Source organism: Lissotriton vulgaris, chromosome 1_2 (assembly GCF_964263255.1).
Source record: "Lissotriton vulgaris chromosome 1_2, aLisVul1.2, whole genome shotgun sequence".
In the NCBI taxonomy this organism is placed as follows: Eukaryota; Metazoa; Chordata; class Amphibia; order Caudata; family Salamandridae; genus Lissotriton; species Lissotriton vulgaris.
Window position 1 is genome coordinate 213,908,903 of NC_141686.1, and position 15,795 is coordinate 213,924,697.

The 15,795-nt window shown below is 46.6% G+C and overlaps 1 protein-coding gene across 3 annotated transcripts in view; it reads right to left on the minus strand.

Moving 5' to 3' along the window:
- The window catches only part of LOC147735024 (membrane-spanning 4-domains subfamily A member 4A-like), a 246,371-nt gene extending 230,576 nt beyond the window's left edge, over positions 1–15,795 (minus strand). For 2 of the 3 annotated variants that reach the window (XM_086953111.1, XM_086953113.1), the window contains exon 1: positions 15,622–15,729. The gene's annotated coding sequence lies outside the window, so the exon portion shown is untranslated. Of the gene's footprint in view, positions 1–15,621 lie in introns of all 3 variants that reach the window. The other variant, XM_086953112.1, reaches the window with a different exon arrangement.

Genomic DNA, 15,795 nt, shown 5'->3' on the forward strand with positions numbered 1-15,795 from the left:
GTTTTACCATCCCTCATCGGGTACTTGCTTCTGGTGCTTTGGGAGTCCAGTGTGGATTCTTCTTGGTTTTTACTGTTGGGGGTCCGGTACCCCGGGGATTGGAAGGCTGCGGCTCAAGAGGTCCTAGTGCTTCCAAACTTGGTGGAGAGGCAGATCTGACCCTTCAGAGCTGTTGTACCTGTTCTTGGCTTGGTGCTACATCGAGTTCGCCGAGGAGCAGCAAGTCAATAAACCAGACTTCATTTGATCGGTGCCTGCAGTGTACAGGGAAGTGATACCTTCACTCTAAGGTACTTAGGGATTTTCTGTGATTTCTCGAAGGCAGAAGGTGCTCCAGGGATCTTGGAGTCCTTGGAGGTCTCAGGATGACACAACAGCCATGATTGTTGAGTCCTTCTTGCAGCTGGCAGAGTTTGACGTCTTTTCTTTCTGCAGCTGGGCTTCTGTTCTCACCTTGCAGGTCTTCTTTTGTCCTGGTCTTCTTTGGTCTGATGAATCTGAGGTTCAAGTCTCAGGGAGCCACCTAAATTTAGGGGTGTTACAAAGGGAGACAGGTAATAGCCAATGGGCTATCTACTTTTAGGGTGTCTACACCCTTTAGTGACCACTTCCTGAGGCACTATCCTAGCCCTGATTGGAGGTTTTCCCACCATCTCAAGATGGTAGAATTTCAGGAGAGTGGTTCACCTCGCCTGCCCCAACCTAGTGGTGGTGCAAACTCAGGGGGGACTTCACTCCTCATCTAACTCATTTCCCCGCCTCACCTCCCTCCAAATGTGGAGCGAGAAAGAGCCTTGGCCTACCCTATCATCTGGGGGTTCCTGGGTTGGATTTCAAAGGTGGCACTGCCTTTGAAGCTTCCCACTCTGAAATGCCATCCTGTCCTGGAGGAGGTATTGTTTCTGTCCTCTGAGAGCGCTGGCTCTCACCACATGAGGTCAGAAAAATGTCTGGTGGTGGCAGACTGGTGATAACCAACCAAAGAACCCACCAGACTTTGGCTAAGTTTCAGGGGACCCTCTAAAATGTCTCATGTGTCAATGAATTAATAAATCCAACACTGTCATGAGTGAGGGTTTATTAAGACAAGATGTTTGGTACCAACAGTTAAGCTATCATGGAGCTAGGAAACTCATGTTGACATGCATCCAGTCCATGCACTCTTTATGGCTTCCCTGTTAACTTACATCACAGAATGGACTGGAGATTGTAGGGGCATATCTGGTCATGCTGACACGGCCACACATAGTATATATGCACCCTGCCTTAGGGCTAAAGACCTGCAGTAGGAGGGAATTACCCATATTGTATGCAGTGCATGGGGAGGCATGGCACACTGCGCTGTGTGCCATGTTGACCCTTCAGATTTACATACACTGAGACATGCAGCCTGCAATGTCAGAGTGCATAGCCTTAGTGAGGGGGGCCTGGGGTGGCACAACCAGTGCTGCAGTCCAGAATACATTATTCAGGACCCATGCCCTAGGTACTAGGGGTTTCACTTACTAGGAACTTACAGGGGTAGCTGAAGTTGTGCCAATCGTTGAACAGTGTTTTTAGAAAGAGATCTGGCACTGGGAACCCAGTTAGCAGGAGCCCAGGGTACTTGCACTTTAAAATTACATCAGGCATCAAGCAAAAAGTGGGGGCTAACCATGCAAAAAGAGGAACTTTCCTTCACACACACTTTTGTCAATCAACATCGCATTACAAAAATGTCCATCCTGTGGCAAGAAATTCCACTCCGTTAATAAAAAGGATAATTAAAATTCCATCAAGAATAAATGCAACAAGCCCGGGGGGCATAATTGTGCCAGAATCACCATAATGCAAAATAGCTAAACGTATGTCAAGATCAACAAAACCACATCACTTATGGGGACCTTTATGCAAAGACCTTTGTGCAAGGTATAGCCACAAAATATATATCAACAATGTTCACAAAATGCCAATAATTGGCCAATATTATGCCAGGCATAGCCAAATGTTTGACAAGCAAGGCCGCAATATAGCATGAACAGGTCACTATTATGCAAGGGATAGGCAAATGTTTGTCAAGAATGCCCTGAATATTCCAAGGACAGCCCACCATAATGGCAGGAATAAACAGATGGCCCATAATACGTCAGAGACAGGCCACTTTTGCCAGAAATACACATAATGTTAACAAACATGGTCATAGTATGTCAAGAATAACCTGTCATCATATCAGAGATTGCCAGAATAATGTTGAGAATATCCACAATATGTCAAAGATGGGCACAGATATCCAGGGTAATAATACCTTACCTGATGCCACCCAGACCAACAAACTTCCACAACGATACACACACATCATAAGAGCATGTTCGCTATTCATTCGCTAGATACACTTTCGTATACTGACACATGGAAACACACAAACATATGCAGACTATACATGCTCTTCATCACCAAGGGTTGGTGTTTACACCACTCTTCATGCTGGTGAAGCTCTGGCTGTTTCTTAAGATGCACACTGCACCTAGAAGGATGAGTATGTCTGCAGAGCGGACTATTTCAGAGGCTGGCGTGAGAAGCTGCTGAAAATGTGGTGAGACTCCTCCAATTACCTCACAGACAGCCACAGCCTCAGGGATCTTGTACCACACTTTGACTGAGAAATAAAGTTATGTTGGATTACAACACTGGGTGTGCTGTAGCAGGCAGGTGGGAAGGGTCTGTTCCAGGGAACAGTGACTGGCCCTGCCCCAACAGTACCAGCTTTTCCTTGGAAGGAGACTTCTAGAAATCTACTGGTTTCACTGTATCCCAGGCACCCTGTGCCATTACCCTACTGCAATCTGCTGAGAAATCATTGAATATGCAGCCATTGCTCGCTTCTCTGTTCTAAACTTGCAATTCAAAGCAGGAAGCATACTTGGATTGCTCAGAACTATGTGTTGTGAAATACATTTCAAAATGTGTCTGTGTCAGCAGAATGAAAAAAACGGGGTTCGCAGAGAGCACTCCTGGTTGTCCTTAAATTAATCCTTGTATACTATTGGTGCTGAGACTGATAAGGGGCGTCACCCCTGGAAATTGTTTAAGTTTGAGACCAACTGGGGTGTTAGTCCAGTCCCGCACAGTTCATGTAGTGTTAACCACACCTTCAACGTTTGTCAATATAAACTCCACTTAATCAAATGCTTTCTTTTGATTTATTTAACATTTTGTTTTTGCGATTAAATTCATGTTATATATCACATGATATTTCCAAAAAACGTTTGTTATTCAGTACATTTCTTATATTCTCACTGATAATCACATTTGGTATAAATGAATCACAAGCACATTTACAATTCTTAGTACATCCTAATCATATGCCCAATGCATTTCGGCACCTTGAGTGCCTTCCTCAGGGGCTGCCTCTTCAGGTTGTATTAGGCCAACATCTGCTATCGTGATAGTTACGAAGAATCTGTTTGTGTGCTGTAGTTGTGCGTCGTTTTTTTTTGACCTGTGATTAAATGAGCGGAATATTTCTAAAGATTACTGCCGTTACTCGTTGTATCGAGGTCACCACGAAGCCACTTAAAGATCCTGAGTTTGACGCATGCTATCCTGTATAAATCTGGTCCTAACTACCTCCGAAAGAAGCTCAATTGGTATGCACCAGTAAGACCTCTCAGATCCAGTCATAAATCACTCCTGATCCTGCCGCGTGTTCGTACCTCCCAAAATGGCCATCACTCTTTTTCCTATCTCGCCCCTCAGCTGTGGATCAAATTGCGCTCCCACCTTTTATCCATCTCTGAACATAAACTCTTCCGGGCCAGTCTCAAAACCTGACTGTTCCCGAAATTAGGTCCCCCTCGTCAGAATCATCCCTCTGGCACTGTTTCCACTTGCTCTTCTCTGCCTAAAGCGCCTTGAGATCTTGCGGTGATAAGTTTTGCGCTTTACAAAAACCTCTGACTTGACTTGACTTGACACACTAGTATTTCTAGGTAATAATCACATGATAGGAAAGAACCCATTATCATTAAGCTATGTGAACATCCAGGGACGGCTCATCCATTTGAGCAGAGAAGCATCGCCCCACAAGCCCAAGAACTGAAATATAAAATGGTAATGAGGATTATTTATTACCATTTTATATTTCAGCAACCCGTTCCGAACTTAGGGCATCATTAGGATGGCGGGTGGACTTGGTCCGCCCACCAACCTGACGGAAAACGGGACCAGCCGCCATATGTCGGAGGTCCCATTGGGGAGATTAGGATGCGCCCGCCACACTGGCGGGTGCATACCGCATTTCTAACATTGCGGCGGGCGGTGTATTCAGCAGCATCCGCCGCAATGGTAGAAATGCATGTTGTGCATTTGCATGCACAAAGTGCCTACCGCATTGTGCATGCAAATGCAGAACCCCCATGTGCACCCCGAACCCTCCCAACTACCTGGGGGCCCACAAACCCCCCCCAATTGTGATCTCCGCATGCCTTTCCATGGCACAACGCCGCCATGGAAAAGCTGCTCTTCACCACCATACTAATATGGATGGCGGTGTCTAGCATACACCGCCACCATTTAAAATCCTTTTCCGCCAGGTTGACTTGTCGACCGGGCGGAAAAGTGGCGGACGGTCTTTCCATCCGCCGGAGCCCCCCCTCCATACTAATATGGTGGGTGGAAATGGGTGGCGGGTGGGGTAGTATGTAGGGCGGATCGCCACCGCCATGCGGGCGGTGTCGATCCGCCCTGCATCCTAATGGACCCCTTAGTGTCAGGATGGGGCGGGCCAGTGCTGCCGAGTGACGGCAGCGGGGAGCTTTGAGCTTTAAAAAGCACATGCCCCTATGGCCGAAAGTCTTGGGACTACCAGCCAGACGTGCATTTTAAGTTCTCTAACATAGCTATCTTAGGCAGCTGGGTTAGAGAAAGCGCAGCCTCCAGTGCTCTTTGGAGCGCTGAAAGAGCCTGCTCTATCGAATCCTAGTGCTGCTCCCATGCTGTGAGAGCAGCGCCATGATTGGTAGTGGATTTTTCTTGTTTGCAGCTTCCAGGAGGAGAAAAGACACACAAGGGAGGACGACGTTGCACAGCAGGTTTTAGAGGTAAGTGATTTTTTTCTTTTGCCTCACCACCCTCTGTACAAGCAAGCCGCCACTGCATTACTCCAGTCCAATGCCAAGGTGAGTTTGTCTCTGCAGTGATGTTTATACTTTCATTAAGTGCCTCGAAAACATGGGCCTCTTTTAAGTTGGAAGACAATTTTTGAGAGTTGGGCAGTTGACCAATCTAAGTTGCAGAGAAATGTCAAAGAAGAACAATTACTGTGCACTTGTGTGCACATGTCATGGCTGCCTCTGCATTACACCTATGATTGAGCGGCTTTATTGGGACCTCGCCTGATCTGAGCCCCTCCTTCACTGCTCACTTTGCTCTCCTAATAACTGCCCATATCACACCCACACTACACTGCTCACACTTCACAGAGCCAGTCCTAAACCTGTCTGGTTGGATATATAAATGATGCTGATTTGGAGCTCTCAGCAGCCTAGGAAGATGTTTGCAGTTGTATAACACTATATTGAGGTCAGTAATATCGACTAGAAAGAAATATTGCTTCCACTACATCTTCTACCACATCATAATCAACATAAGTATTTATTTACTATTCATGACTGCACAGTTAGTCACCTAGACTTGCCATGTGGTGTATGGTTAGGTCAAAGTGATGGATGCAATATTTTTTGATTAGATATAACACATGCATTACAGCTGAGGTATATCTCCGAATTATCGATATAAGTTTGCATGTATGAATGACTGTAACTGCAATGGGGCCCTGCTCAGGTGTGCATGGTAAAATAGAAGGGAATTAGAGGTGGGGAAGATGGTCTCTTTTCTCCCCATCATGCTTTTGAGGAGTTTTGCTTACTCAATTCTTCACTGCCCACATTACATCATACTGCACTACCATTGCTCATTCTGACACAACTCTTCCTTCATAGCTCAAACAGCACTCCAACTGCACTGCCTATGCTTCTCTTCCCATATTACATTGCTCACACTGCACTGATACTGCATGGCTCACACAGATCAAGCAGACTGGAGTCACCTGGATTCACCCTGCACATCAAAAACAAAGACAAAAAGAACAATTGCTGGAAGGAACCTTGAACAATGAACCTTGAACAATGTTAAACAGTCATCCCAGTACATAAATGAATGAATGAATGAATATAAAACTTGTAAAGCCCTAACTTTGACCAAGGGCGTCAAGGCGCTAACAGCGGAAGATAATAGTAGCCAAGACACCTCTAAACCAGCATCTGTGGAAACAGCCAAGTTTTTAGCATTTTACGAAACACAATGTGTGAGCATTGTCCAACAATTTCAACAGGAAGGTAATTCCACACTTTAGCAGCAGTCGCTGAGAAGGACCTCCCCACCCATCTCAGCCGCCTAAATCTAGGCACCGTAAGAAGATGTTTACTGGCCGACCTGAGGTTCCTAATAGGGACGTAATGATGAAATAATACTTCAACACCGTCCGGGCCCCGACCATTGTAGGCATTATGAGTGAGGCAAAGAGCCTTAAACATAACTCTACTGTCAATAGGGAGCCAGTGCAGAGCCAGAAGGGAGGATGAGACTGGAAAATGTTTAGGCACATCCATCACCAGCCTAACTGCAGCGTTTTGCACCAACCAAATCTAAGGCTAAATCCATTGTTTGTTAGCTTACCAGGCCATTCAAGTTTAGACCAGCCATATGTGAATCAGTTTTGACCCTGCTTCCCATGGGAACAGTCCAGCCCGAACTACCAGGCTGTGTCCTCCCTGAACCAGAAACAAGCGTCCAGGGACCAGCTTTAGGGTATCACCCCTCATCGGACAGACCAGCTTGACTCCAGTGGTATGGTATGCATGGGACCATGTCCGGGCATACCCCTCCCACTCGGGGTGACGAAAGCAAAAAGAATTGATGGACGGAACACTGAACAAAGTCAAATATTCACCCCAGTACAGAGATCTAGGCCTAAATCCATAGTTTTTTTGCTCACAAGACCATTCAGGTTTGGACCCAGCCATATGCAAATCAGTCTTGACCCTGTTGCCCATGGGAACAGTTGAACCCGAACTGCCAGGCTAGGACCTCCCTGGACCGGAAACAAGCCTCCTGGGACTGGTTTCAGGGTATCACCTCACTCCAGTGGCATGGTGAGCACGGAAACCACAGTGCGTGTTTCCGGTCCAGGCAGTTCGGGCTGGACTATTCCCATGGGGAGCAGGATCAAGATTAATTTGCATGTGGCTGGGTCCAAACTGGGGTGGCATGGTGAGGAAAGAAACAATGGATTAAATCCAGATCTGTGACAGGGGGGGAGTTTAAGATATATTGAGCATGCCGTCCTTCCTTGTTCTTTTTCTTTTTGTTGCCTTAAATGGGAGGGTTATGCAGTTCACTGTGCCACTGGATTCAAGTTAGCCTGGCTGATACCTCAAAAGTGGTCCCAGGATGCTTGTTCCTAGTCCAGGGAGGACTTGGCCTGGCAGCTTGGGCTGGACTATTCCCACAGGGAGCAGGGTCGAAACTGATTTGTATATGGCTGGATCCAAACTGGGGTGGCGAGGTGAGCAAAAAGGCAATGGATCAAACCCAGATCTGTGACTGGGGGTGAATGTTTCATTTGTTCAGCGTTCCTTCCAACATTTCTTCTATTTGCTTTTGTCACCTTTATTGGGAAGGTTATGCCCAGACATGGCTTCCATGTTCACTATGCCACTGTATTGAAGCTGCTAGCCTAGCTGATGAAGGGTAATACCCCAAAATCGGTACCAGGATGTTTTTTTCTGGTCCACAGATGACCTGGCCTGTCAGTTCGATCTGGACTGTTCCCGTGAGGAGCATGGTCAAGACTGATTTGCACAGGTTGGGTCCAAATTGGGGTGGCGTGTTGAGCAAAAAAAAGATGTATTGAATCCAGATATGCAACTGGGGAGTGAATGTTTGATTTGTTCAGTATTCTGTCCATCATTTGTTCTTTTTGCTTTTGACGTCCTAAGTGGAGAGGGTGTGCCAAGACGTGGGTCCTGTGTTCACTGTGCCACTGGATTCAAGCTAGCCTGGCTGATGAGAGGTGATACTCCGAAACAGGTCTTAGGATGCTTGTTTCCAGTCCAGGAAGGACCTGACCTGGGCAGTTCAGGCTGGACTGTTCCCATTGGGCGCAGGGTCAAGTGTGATTTGCATATGGCTGGAATCGAACTGAATGGCCTGGTGAGCAAAAAAACGATGGATTTTTGCCTACATCTCTGTACTTGGATGAATGTTTGACATTGTTCAGTGTTCCGTCCATCAATTGTTCTTTTTGCATTCCTTTGCAGCACAGCACATTTTAGCCCTCTTCTGCTTTAACGCAGTACACTGGGCTCTAACTCACACACCCTCTAAAGCGCACAACTGACACTGAGCCAGATAGTTTCTTTCAATGCAAACCAAACACAACAACAGCGATTTCACTGAGTGTGCCAGTTTCAGAAAACCTTGTAACAAAAAAATACAAAGGGGTTGGGCCCTTAGCCTCAAACTAGATTGAGCCTCCTTAAAATTATATGCCAACAATTTTCTAGTTGCCAATGCCATGTGTTTATTATGCTTTCTCAAAATAAAAGGACCAATAATCTTATTTCCATTACCCCATGTGATTTATTTCACTTTTCTTCTGCGTTAACCACAAGATTTCCTATACACCTTCTCACTTCTATTGTGAAGGGTTAACTCTTTTTAGAAGAAGAATTCAAATGTACACATCAAAGCACATTTAACATTGCAACAATACAACAAGCATTGGCATAGCCAATAGGTCTCGCTTTGGGAACTTATAAGCGTTTAGTTATCCAGCACAATATCCTTGGTGCAACAACGTCAACTGTTGCATGGCTAAACACTTATAAGTCCCAAAAGCGAGACCTATTGGCTATGCCAATGCTTGCTTTCTCCTGCTGTTGACTTTATGTCCCTTTCAAAGGAAAGGCAAGGACACCATCTACTTTCCCTGGCTTTCACTATTTCACAACTGTGGTTTTAGACAACTTTGTACTGGGGTGTGCTGAATAGCCAATTTCACATCAATGCCCAAGAGTGTGACCAGTATAGGTTGTTGGCTCAGGGTAGTTTTGTTAGGTCCACGAGAGGAGGAGCAGAAGGGGTATGTGTTAGTACACAGGCTTAGGCTCAGTAGACCAATGTGTATTGGTGACTGTTAAGGGTGAAGGAAGGTTTTGGAGCACGTGCTATATTCATTGTGCATGTTATTCTGGGTAGTGAATAAAGAATGTGATGCTAGGTTTACCAATTCATTCATGCATGTACATAAACGTGGTTTCTTTTCAACAAAAGATTAATCCATTTCACTGCCATCCACCAGACTGGTCGGCTGTTGCCATCTATGGCAATTTGAAAATTAATATGGACCCTAAGATTACGCCCTATTTGCAAATACCAACTAATACAATTGTTGAAGAGTGGGTACAATTTTACTGTATGGGTCATTAGCACATCACACAGGGGTGTAACCGGGAGAACACTGGCACTTCTGAGGAGGAAGCATGCGTGACAGATGATGGGCCCCTCCTACACTGCGACGTCAGCTGTGTGTGAGAAAGAACTCGGGATCAGAAAACGTCTCGCTGAAAACAGCCTTGGTCTAGGCGGGGCATCCCGGCAATATTGGCCAAAAGGAGTACAACTCATTTGCTGTGAATGGCACCGGGCAGGTTTGCCTCTAGTTAATCTGTAGTCGGGGATGAAAATGCTCAGAATTGTTTTTTATGTATCGCTGAGAATTTGGTAGTAGATGCCGTGGGGAGAATGATAACTCACCAAATTTAAATAAAGCGGCATATTTCAACTGAACATAGGGCCAGGGCCCCGAAACGGGGAATTATGTTTTTATAACCGGGCTGCGGGATTTGAAAAGGCAAATTACTATTGCTGCAGGGCACGCTTGTTCTCTGCCTGCGGAAGGCTATACAGAGAACTCAACGTTGAAAATACGCTGTTGCTATAGCTGGCTGCTGCAGGGCCGGCTCTAGGCTCATGGTGGCCCTGGGCAAGGAGCATAGGAAGGGGGCCCGGAAGAGGGGGTCCGAGCGGGGCGGAGCGCGCAGGCCAGTAAAGAGGGGAGGGGGTCAGGGTGTTTAGAAGTGGAACAGAGCCGGAGGCCGCCAAATCCCTGCCAGGGGCCACCACGCAAATATGTATCCATCCTCAGAGGATTAATATATTAAGGATATATATTGACGTGGTGGCCCCTGGGGTTTGGTGGCCCTGTGCAGGTGCACAGCTTGCACATGCCTAGAGCCGGTCCTGGCTGCTGCCACAACAATTGTGCCCTTGGAAATGTACATGTACCTCCTGGTTTCTGAGAACACCCTGCGGACCTGAGGTCATTTATCTTGCTGCATTCCCACCCACTGGATCAGCATGAGGGCGAATGTATCAATCAGGGTAATGGAAAGGCACAATAAGAGATGGCATGGAGTGGCTCTCTAGAAAATTAAAGTTTGAGACTTGAGAACAGCAACCTACAAAGTAGCATCTCCTTAACCTACACCTTTCTCTCTCCTCGGTGTAACGTGTCGGTGTAAAATAGAGAAAGAACATGAATGTGTCATATTTCTGAAAATGTATTCACTATCGATGTGATCAACATTCAAGAAACATAATACAAATTTTGTTCATGTGCTATTTTTCACAAGAAAAGTCCTGCGTGGTCTGCTTGAATCTAAACTGTCATATGACAAACTGACATGCGGGTGCACTGACCTCTGCGGAGAGCAGAAAAGCAATATACACACAGTATGTGACCTCACAGGCAGGCTGTACTAACTGAGGGGCATATTATTAGCAAGTTCGATATCCTCGCTTTAGCTGGACTTTTTCCCGCAAAGCGGCGATATTTTTATCGCCCTTTTAGCAAGCTGTCGCTAACAGCAGTAAGCGACAGCTTGTAGGCGATAGCTACAGGTTTGAAGCCCAATTTGCATGTCAGCACGTTATCTCTGCAATAATATCCGGCGATGGGCGGCGATAAAAAAAATGCGCTAAGCGCATTTAGCGATAATTATCGCTACTCCTTGCTAATATGCCCCTGAGGTCTCTTCTAGGAGGATGCGGGCTGTTGGGTGCTAGGAAGCCTCAAAGGATTGGGCCTGAGACAGTCACTTAGGACGGGAACTTCTGATGTTTTAAGTGCGTCTCAGGCATTGCAGGATTATTGCTTCATTCTGAGTGAAAATGTGGATCTGATATCGAGAGCAATCGGCATTTGCAGTAAAATTCAGAGTCCGCGAAGTGTGCAAACTGTGCTGCTTGGCTGGATTTTGCTGAAACCACAGTTGATGGACAGAATGCAGAACAATGTCATACATTCACCCCAGTCCCGAGATCTGGGCCTAAATCCATCGTTTTTTTTGCACTCCACAACACCCCAGTTCAGACATGGCCAGATGCAAGTCAGTCTGACCCTGTGCCTCATGGGAACAGTCCAGCCCGAACTGCCAAGCCATGCCTTCCCTGGACCGGAAACAGGCTTCCGAGGACCGGTTTCTGGCATTCCAGCCGTCTTCAGCCCGGCTTGCTTGAATCCAGTGGTGTGGAGTGCATGGGACTCACATCTGTTCATACCCATCCCACTCGGGGTGACAAATGCAAAAACCACAGTTGATGGACAGAATGCAGAGCAATGTCATACATTCATCCCAGTACAGAGATCTGGGCCTAAATCCATCGTTTTTTTGAACTCCACACCACCCCAGTTCAGACATGGCCATATGCAAATCAGTCTGACCCTGTGCCTCATGGGAACAGTCCAGCCCGAACTGCCAAGCTAGGTCCTCCCTGGACTGGAAACAAGCTTCCATTTGTCACCCCGAGTAGGACGGGTATGCTCAGACGTGAGTCCCGTGCTCTCCATGCCACTGGAATCAAGCTATCCAGGCTGATGAGGGCTGAAAGCCCGAAACCGCTCCTTGGATGCTTGTTTCCAGTCCAGGGAGGACCTGGCTTGGCAGTTCGGGCTGGACTGTTCCCATGGGGCACAGGGTCAAGACTGATTTGCATATGGCTGGGTTCAAACTGGAAAGGCATGGTGAGCAAAAAAACGATGGATTTAGGCCCAGATCTCTGTACTGGGGTGAATGTATAACATTGTTCTGCATTCTGTCCATCACCTATTATTTTTGCATTTGTCACCCCGAGTAGGAAGGGTATGCTCAGACGTGAGTCCCGTGCTCTTCATGCCACTGGAATGAAGCTATCCAGGCTGATGAGGGCTGAAAGCCCAAAACAGGTCTTTGGATGCTTGTTTCCAGTCCAGGGCGGACCTGGCTTGGCAGTTCGGGCTGGACTGTTCCCATGGGGCACAGGGTCAAGACTGATTTGCATATGGCTGAGTTCAAACTGGAAAGGCATGGTGAGCAAAAAAACGATGGATTTAGGCCCAGATCTCTGTACTGGGGTGAATGTATGACATTGTTCTGCATTCTGTCCATCACCTGTTATTTTTGCATTTGTCACTTCGAGTAGGACGGGTATGCTCAGACGTGAGTGCCCTGCTCTCCATGCCACTGGAATCAAGCTATCCAGGCTGATGAGGGCGGAAAGCCCGAAACCGGTCCTTCGATGCTTCCAGGGAGGACCTGGCTTGGCAGTTCGGGCTGGACTGTTCCCATGGGGCACAGGGTCAAGACTGATTTGCATATGGCTGGGTTCAAACTGGAAAGGCATGGTGAGCAAAAAAACAATGGATTTAGGCCCAGATCTCTGTACTGGGGTGAATGTATGACATTTTTCTGCATTCTGTCCATCACCTGTTATTTTCGCATTTGTCACCCCGAGTAGGAAGGGTATGCTCAGACGTGAGTCTCGTGCTCTCCATGCCACTGGAATCAAGCCATCCAGGCTGATGAGGGCTGAAAGCCCGAAACCAGTCCTTGGATGCTTGTTTCCAGTCCAGGGAGGACCTGGCTTGGCAGTTCGGACTGGACTGTTCCCATGGGGCACAGGGTCAATACTGATTTGCATATGGCTGGGTTCAAACTGGAAAGGCATGGTGAGCAAAACAAGATGGATTTATGCCCAGATCTCTGTACTGGGATGAATGTATGACATTGTTCTGCATTCTGTCCATCACCTGTTATTTTTGCATTTGTCACCCCGAGTAGGACGGGTATGCTCAGACGTGAGCCTCGTGCTCTCCATGCCACTGGAATCAAGCTATCCAGGCTGATGAGGGCTGAAAGCCCGAAACCGGTCCTTGGATGCTTGTTTCCAGTCCAGGGAGGACCTGGCTTGGCAGTTTGGGCTGGACTGTTCCCATGGGGCACAGGGTCAAGACTGATTTGCATATGGCTGGGTTCAAACTGGAAAGGCATGGTGAGCAAAACAACGATGGATTTATGCCCAGATCTCTGTACTGGGGTGAATGTATGACATTGTTCTGCATTCTGTCCATCACCTGTTATTTTTGCATTTGTCACCCTGAGTAGGAAGGGTATGCTCAGACCTGAGTCTCGTGCTCTCCATGCCACTGGAATCAAGCTATCCAGGCTGATGAGGGCTGAAAGCCCGAAACCAGTCCTTGGATGCCTGTTTACAGTCCAGGGAGGACCTGGCTTGGCAGTTCGGGCTGGACTGTTCCCATGGGGCACAGGGTCAAGACTGATTTGCATATGGCTGGGGTCAAACTGGAAAGGCATGGTGAGCAAAAAAACGATGGATTTATGCCCAGATCTCTGTTCTGGGATGAATGTATTACATTGTTCTGCATTCTGTCCATCACCTGTTATTTTTGCATTTGTCACCCCGAGTAGGACGGGTATGCTCAGATGTGAGTCCCGTGCTCTCCATGCCACTGGAATCAAGCTATCCAGGCTGATGAGGGCTGAAAGCCCGAAACCGGTCCTTGGATGCTTGTTTCCAATCCAGGGAGGACCTGGCTTGGCAGTTCGGGCTGGACTGTTCCCATGGGGCACAGGGTCAAGACTGATTTGCATATGGCTGGGTTCAAACTGGAAAGGCATGGTGAGCAAAACAACGATGGATTTAGGCCCAGATCTCTGTACTGGGGTGAATGTATGTCATTGTTCTGCATTCTGTCCATCACCTGTTATTTTGGATTTTGCAAGCACAAATTCCTCAGTGTATTAACTGGAGAAATGTGTTCCTCTAAAACTCAGTGGGTCTGATTACACCTGGCCGGATATGGATGCAGCATCAGATAAAAACAAGCACGCGAGTGGTGCACTCACGCCTCACACAGCCAGACATCTGTTTTGCATTATCGGGCATGCGTCTGTGCATTATAATGGCAAACAGATGTGGCCCGTGCAGGTAACGGCAAGCAATAGGCCGTGGGCGGAGCAAAGGTGGGGCATGCACCCACCTTTGTCCAATTGCGTGCTGTCTTTCTTAGAAAGATGCAGGCAAAGCCCAATAGCCTATGAAAATCAAAAACACACGCATGACCGTGTGGTGAGCTTTCTTAACCCCTTTACAAGAAGTCTCGCCAGAGCAGCACATGCGTGCTGCTACAGGCTCAACCTAAAAACCATATAATGACAAAAACAATAAAGTTATCCCATTGAATTCAAAAACACAGAATGTGAATGACCTTTCTTAGAACAGTCCGTCATTTAACGTATTAGCCCCTCGCGGAATATTTAGTTTCTGTTTCTTAACAAACATACTATATCCTGCTGGTGTAAGCTACTGGGCCACTAACCCAAAATGTTATTAGTAGGAGAGTGGATATTTTGTCAATTTCTACCAAGTACTGGTACTGTTAGTTTGATTGCGGGTATTCTTCCCGCAGAGGCATAGGTTTCATTGTATTGTTGCAGTGTTGAATGTGTTTTGATGTGTACATTTGAATTCTTGTTCTGAAAAAAGTTTGCCCTTCACAAAAGACATGTGAGAAGATGTAAAAGAAATCTAGCAGTTAACACAAAAGAAAAGTGGAATAAATCACAATAGCTAATGGAAATAAGATTATTGATCCTTTTATTTTGAGCAAGCATAATAAATACTTGGCAACTAGTTTCAGAAAATCAACATTAATGCTCTTCAATTGGGAAAATCCTTTGTTCAATTAAGTTCAGTGAATGACACTAAAGAAAATGTCTGAGAGTTAAATTTCACTAGGCAGGATTTTAAAGAATAGTGCCATGTACTGGAAGAAAAAGTGCATTTCATGGGATGTGCCCCTAATGGGAGAATAAAAAATGGAACCTGACTGTATTGGACCTTTAAAGAAAGGTGCAAAAAATGAAACTTCATTGGGCTGGCTGTGCAAAGCGGAAGAACTAGCTAAACCTTACCAGACTGACCCATTGAAGCAAAGGGCCACTCTGAGACTTTCCATGAGGTGGCCCTTCAACCCTTATCACACTCAAGCACTTCTACTCTTCACCAAAGAAACAGCAGTGAATGCACCATCCTTCCCATCCTTCCTGCACACACACAGTTTTACAAAAATCTGCACAAAACCCGAATACCCGTCCGTATCAAGTGCAGCATGTTTTATTTATTTATTTTACAAAAAAAGAGACCTATTGACTTGGTCATTGCTCAATCTCTTGTACTCACGTTTCCTGTGGCCACCGGCTCTGACTTGACACCTTCTTGTTTCACCACCTGTCTGCTCCAGTGAGCCTGGTTCACTAGAGTCTGCAGTGGGTGACGTCAGGATGTTTCGACAGAGATGTAGGCGAGAGCATGTCGAAGCTGATTTTCTTCCAATGAAAGGGCGCAGTCAAGATC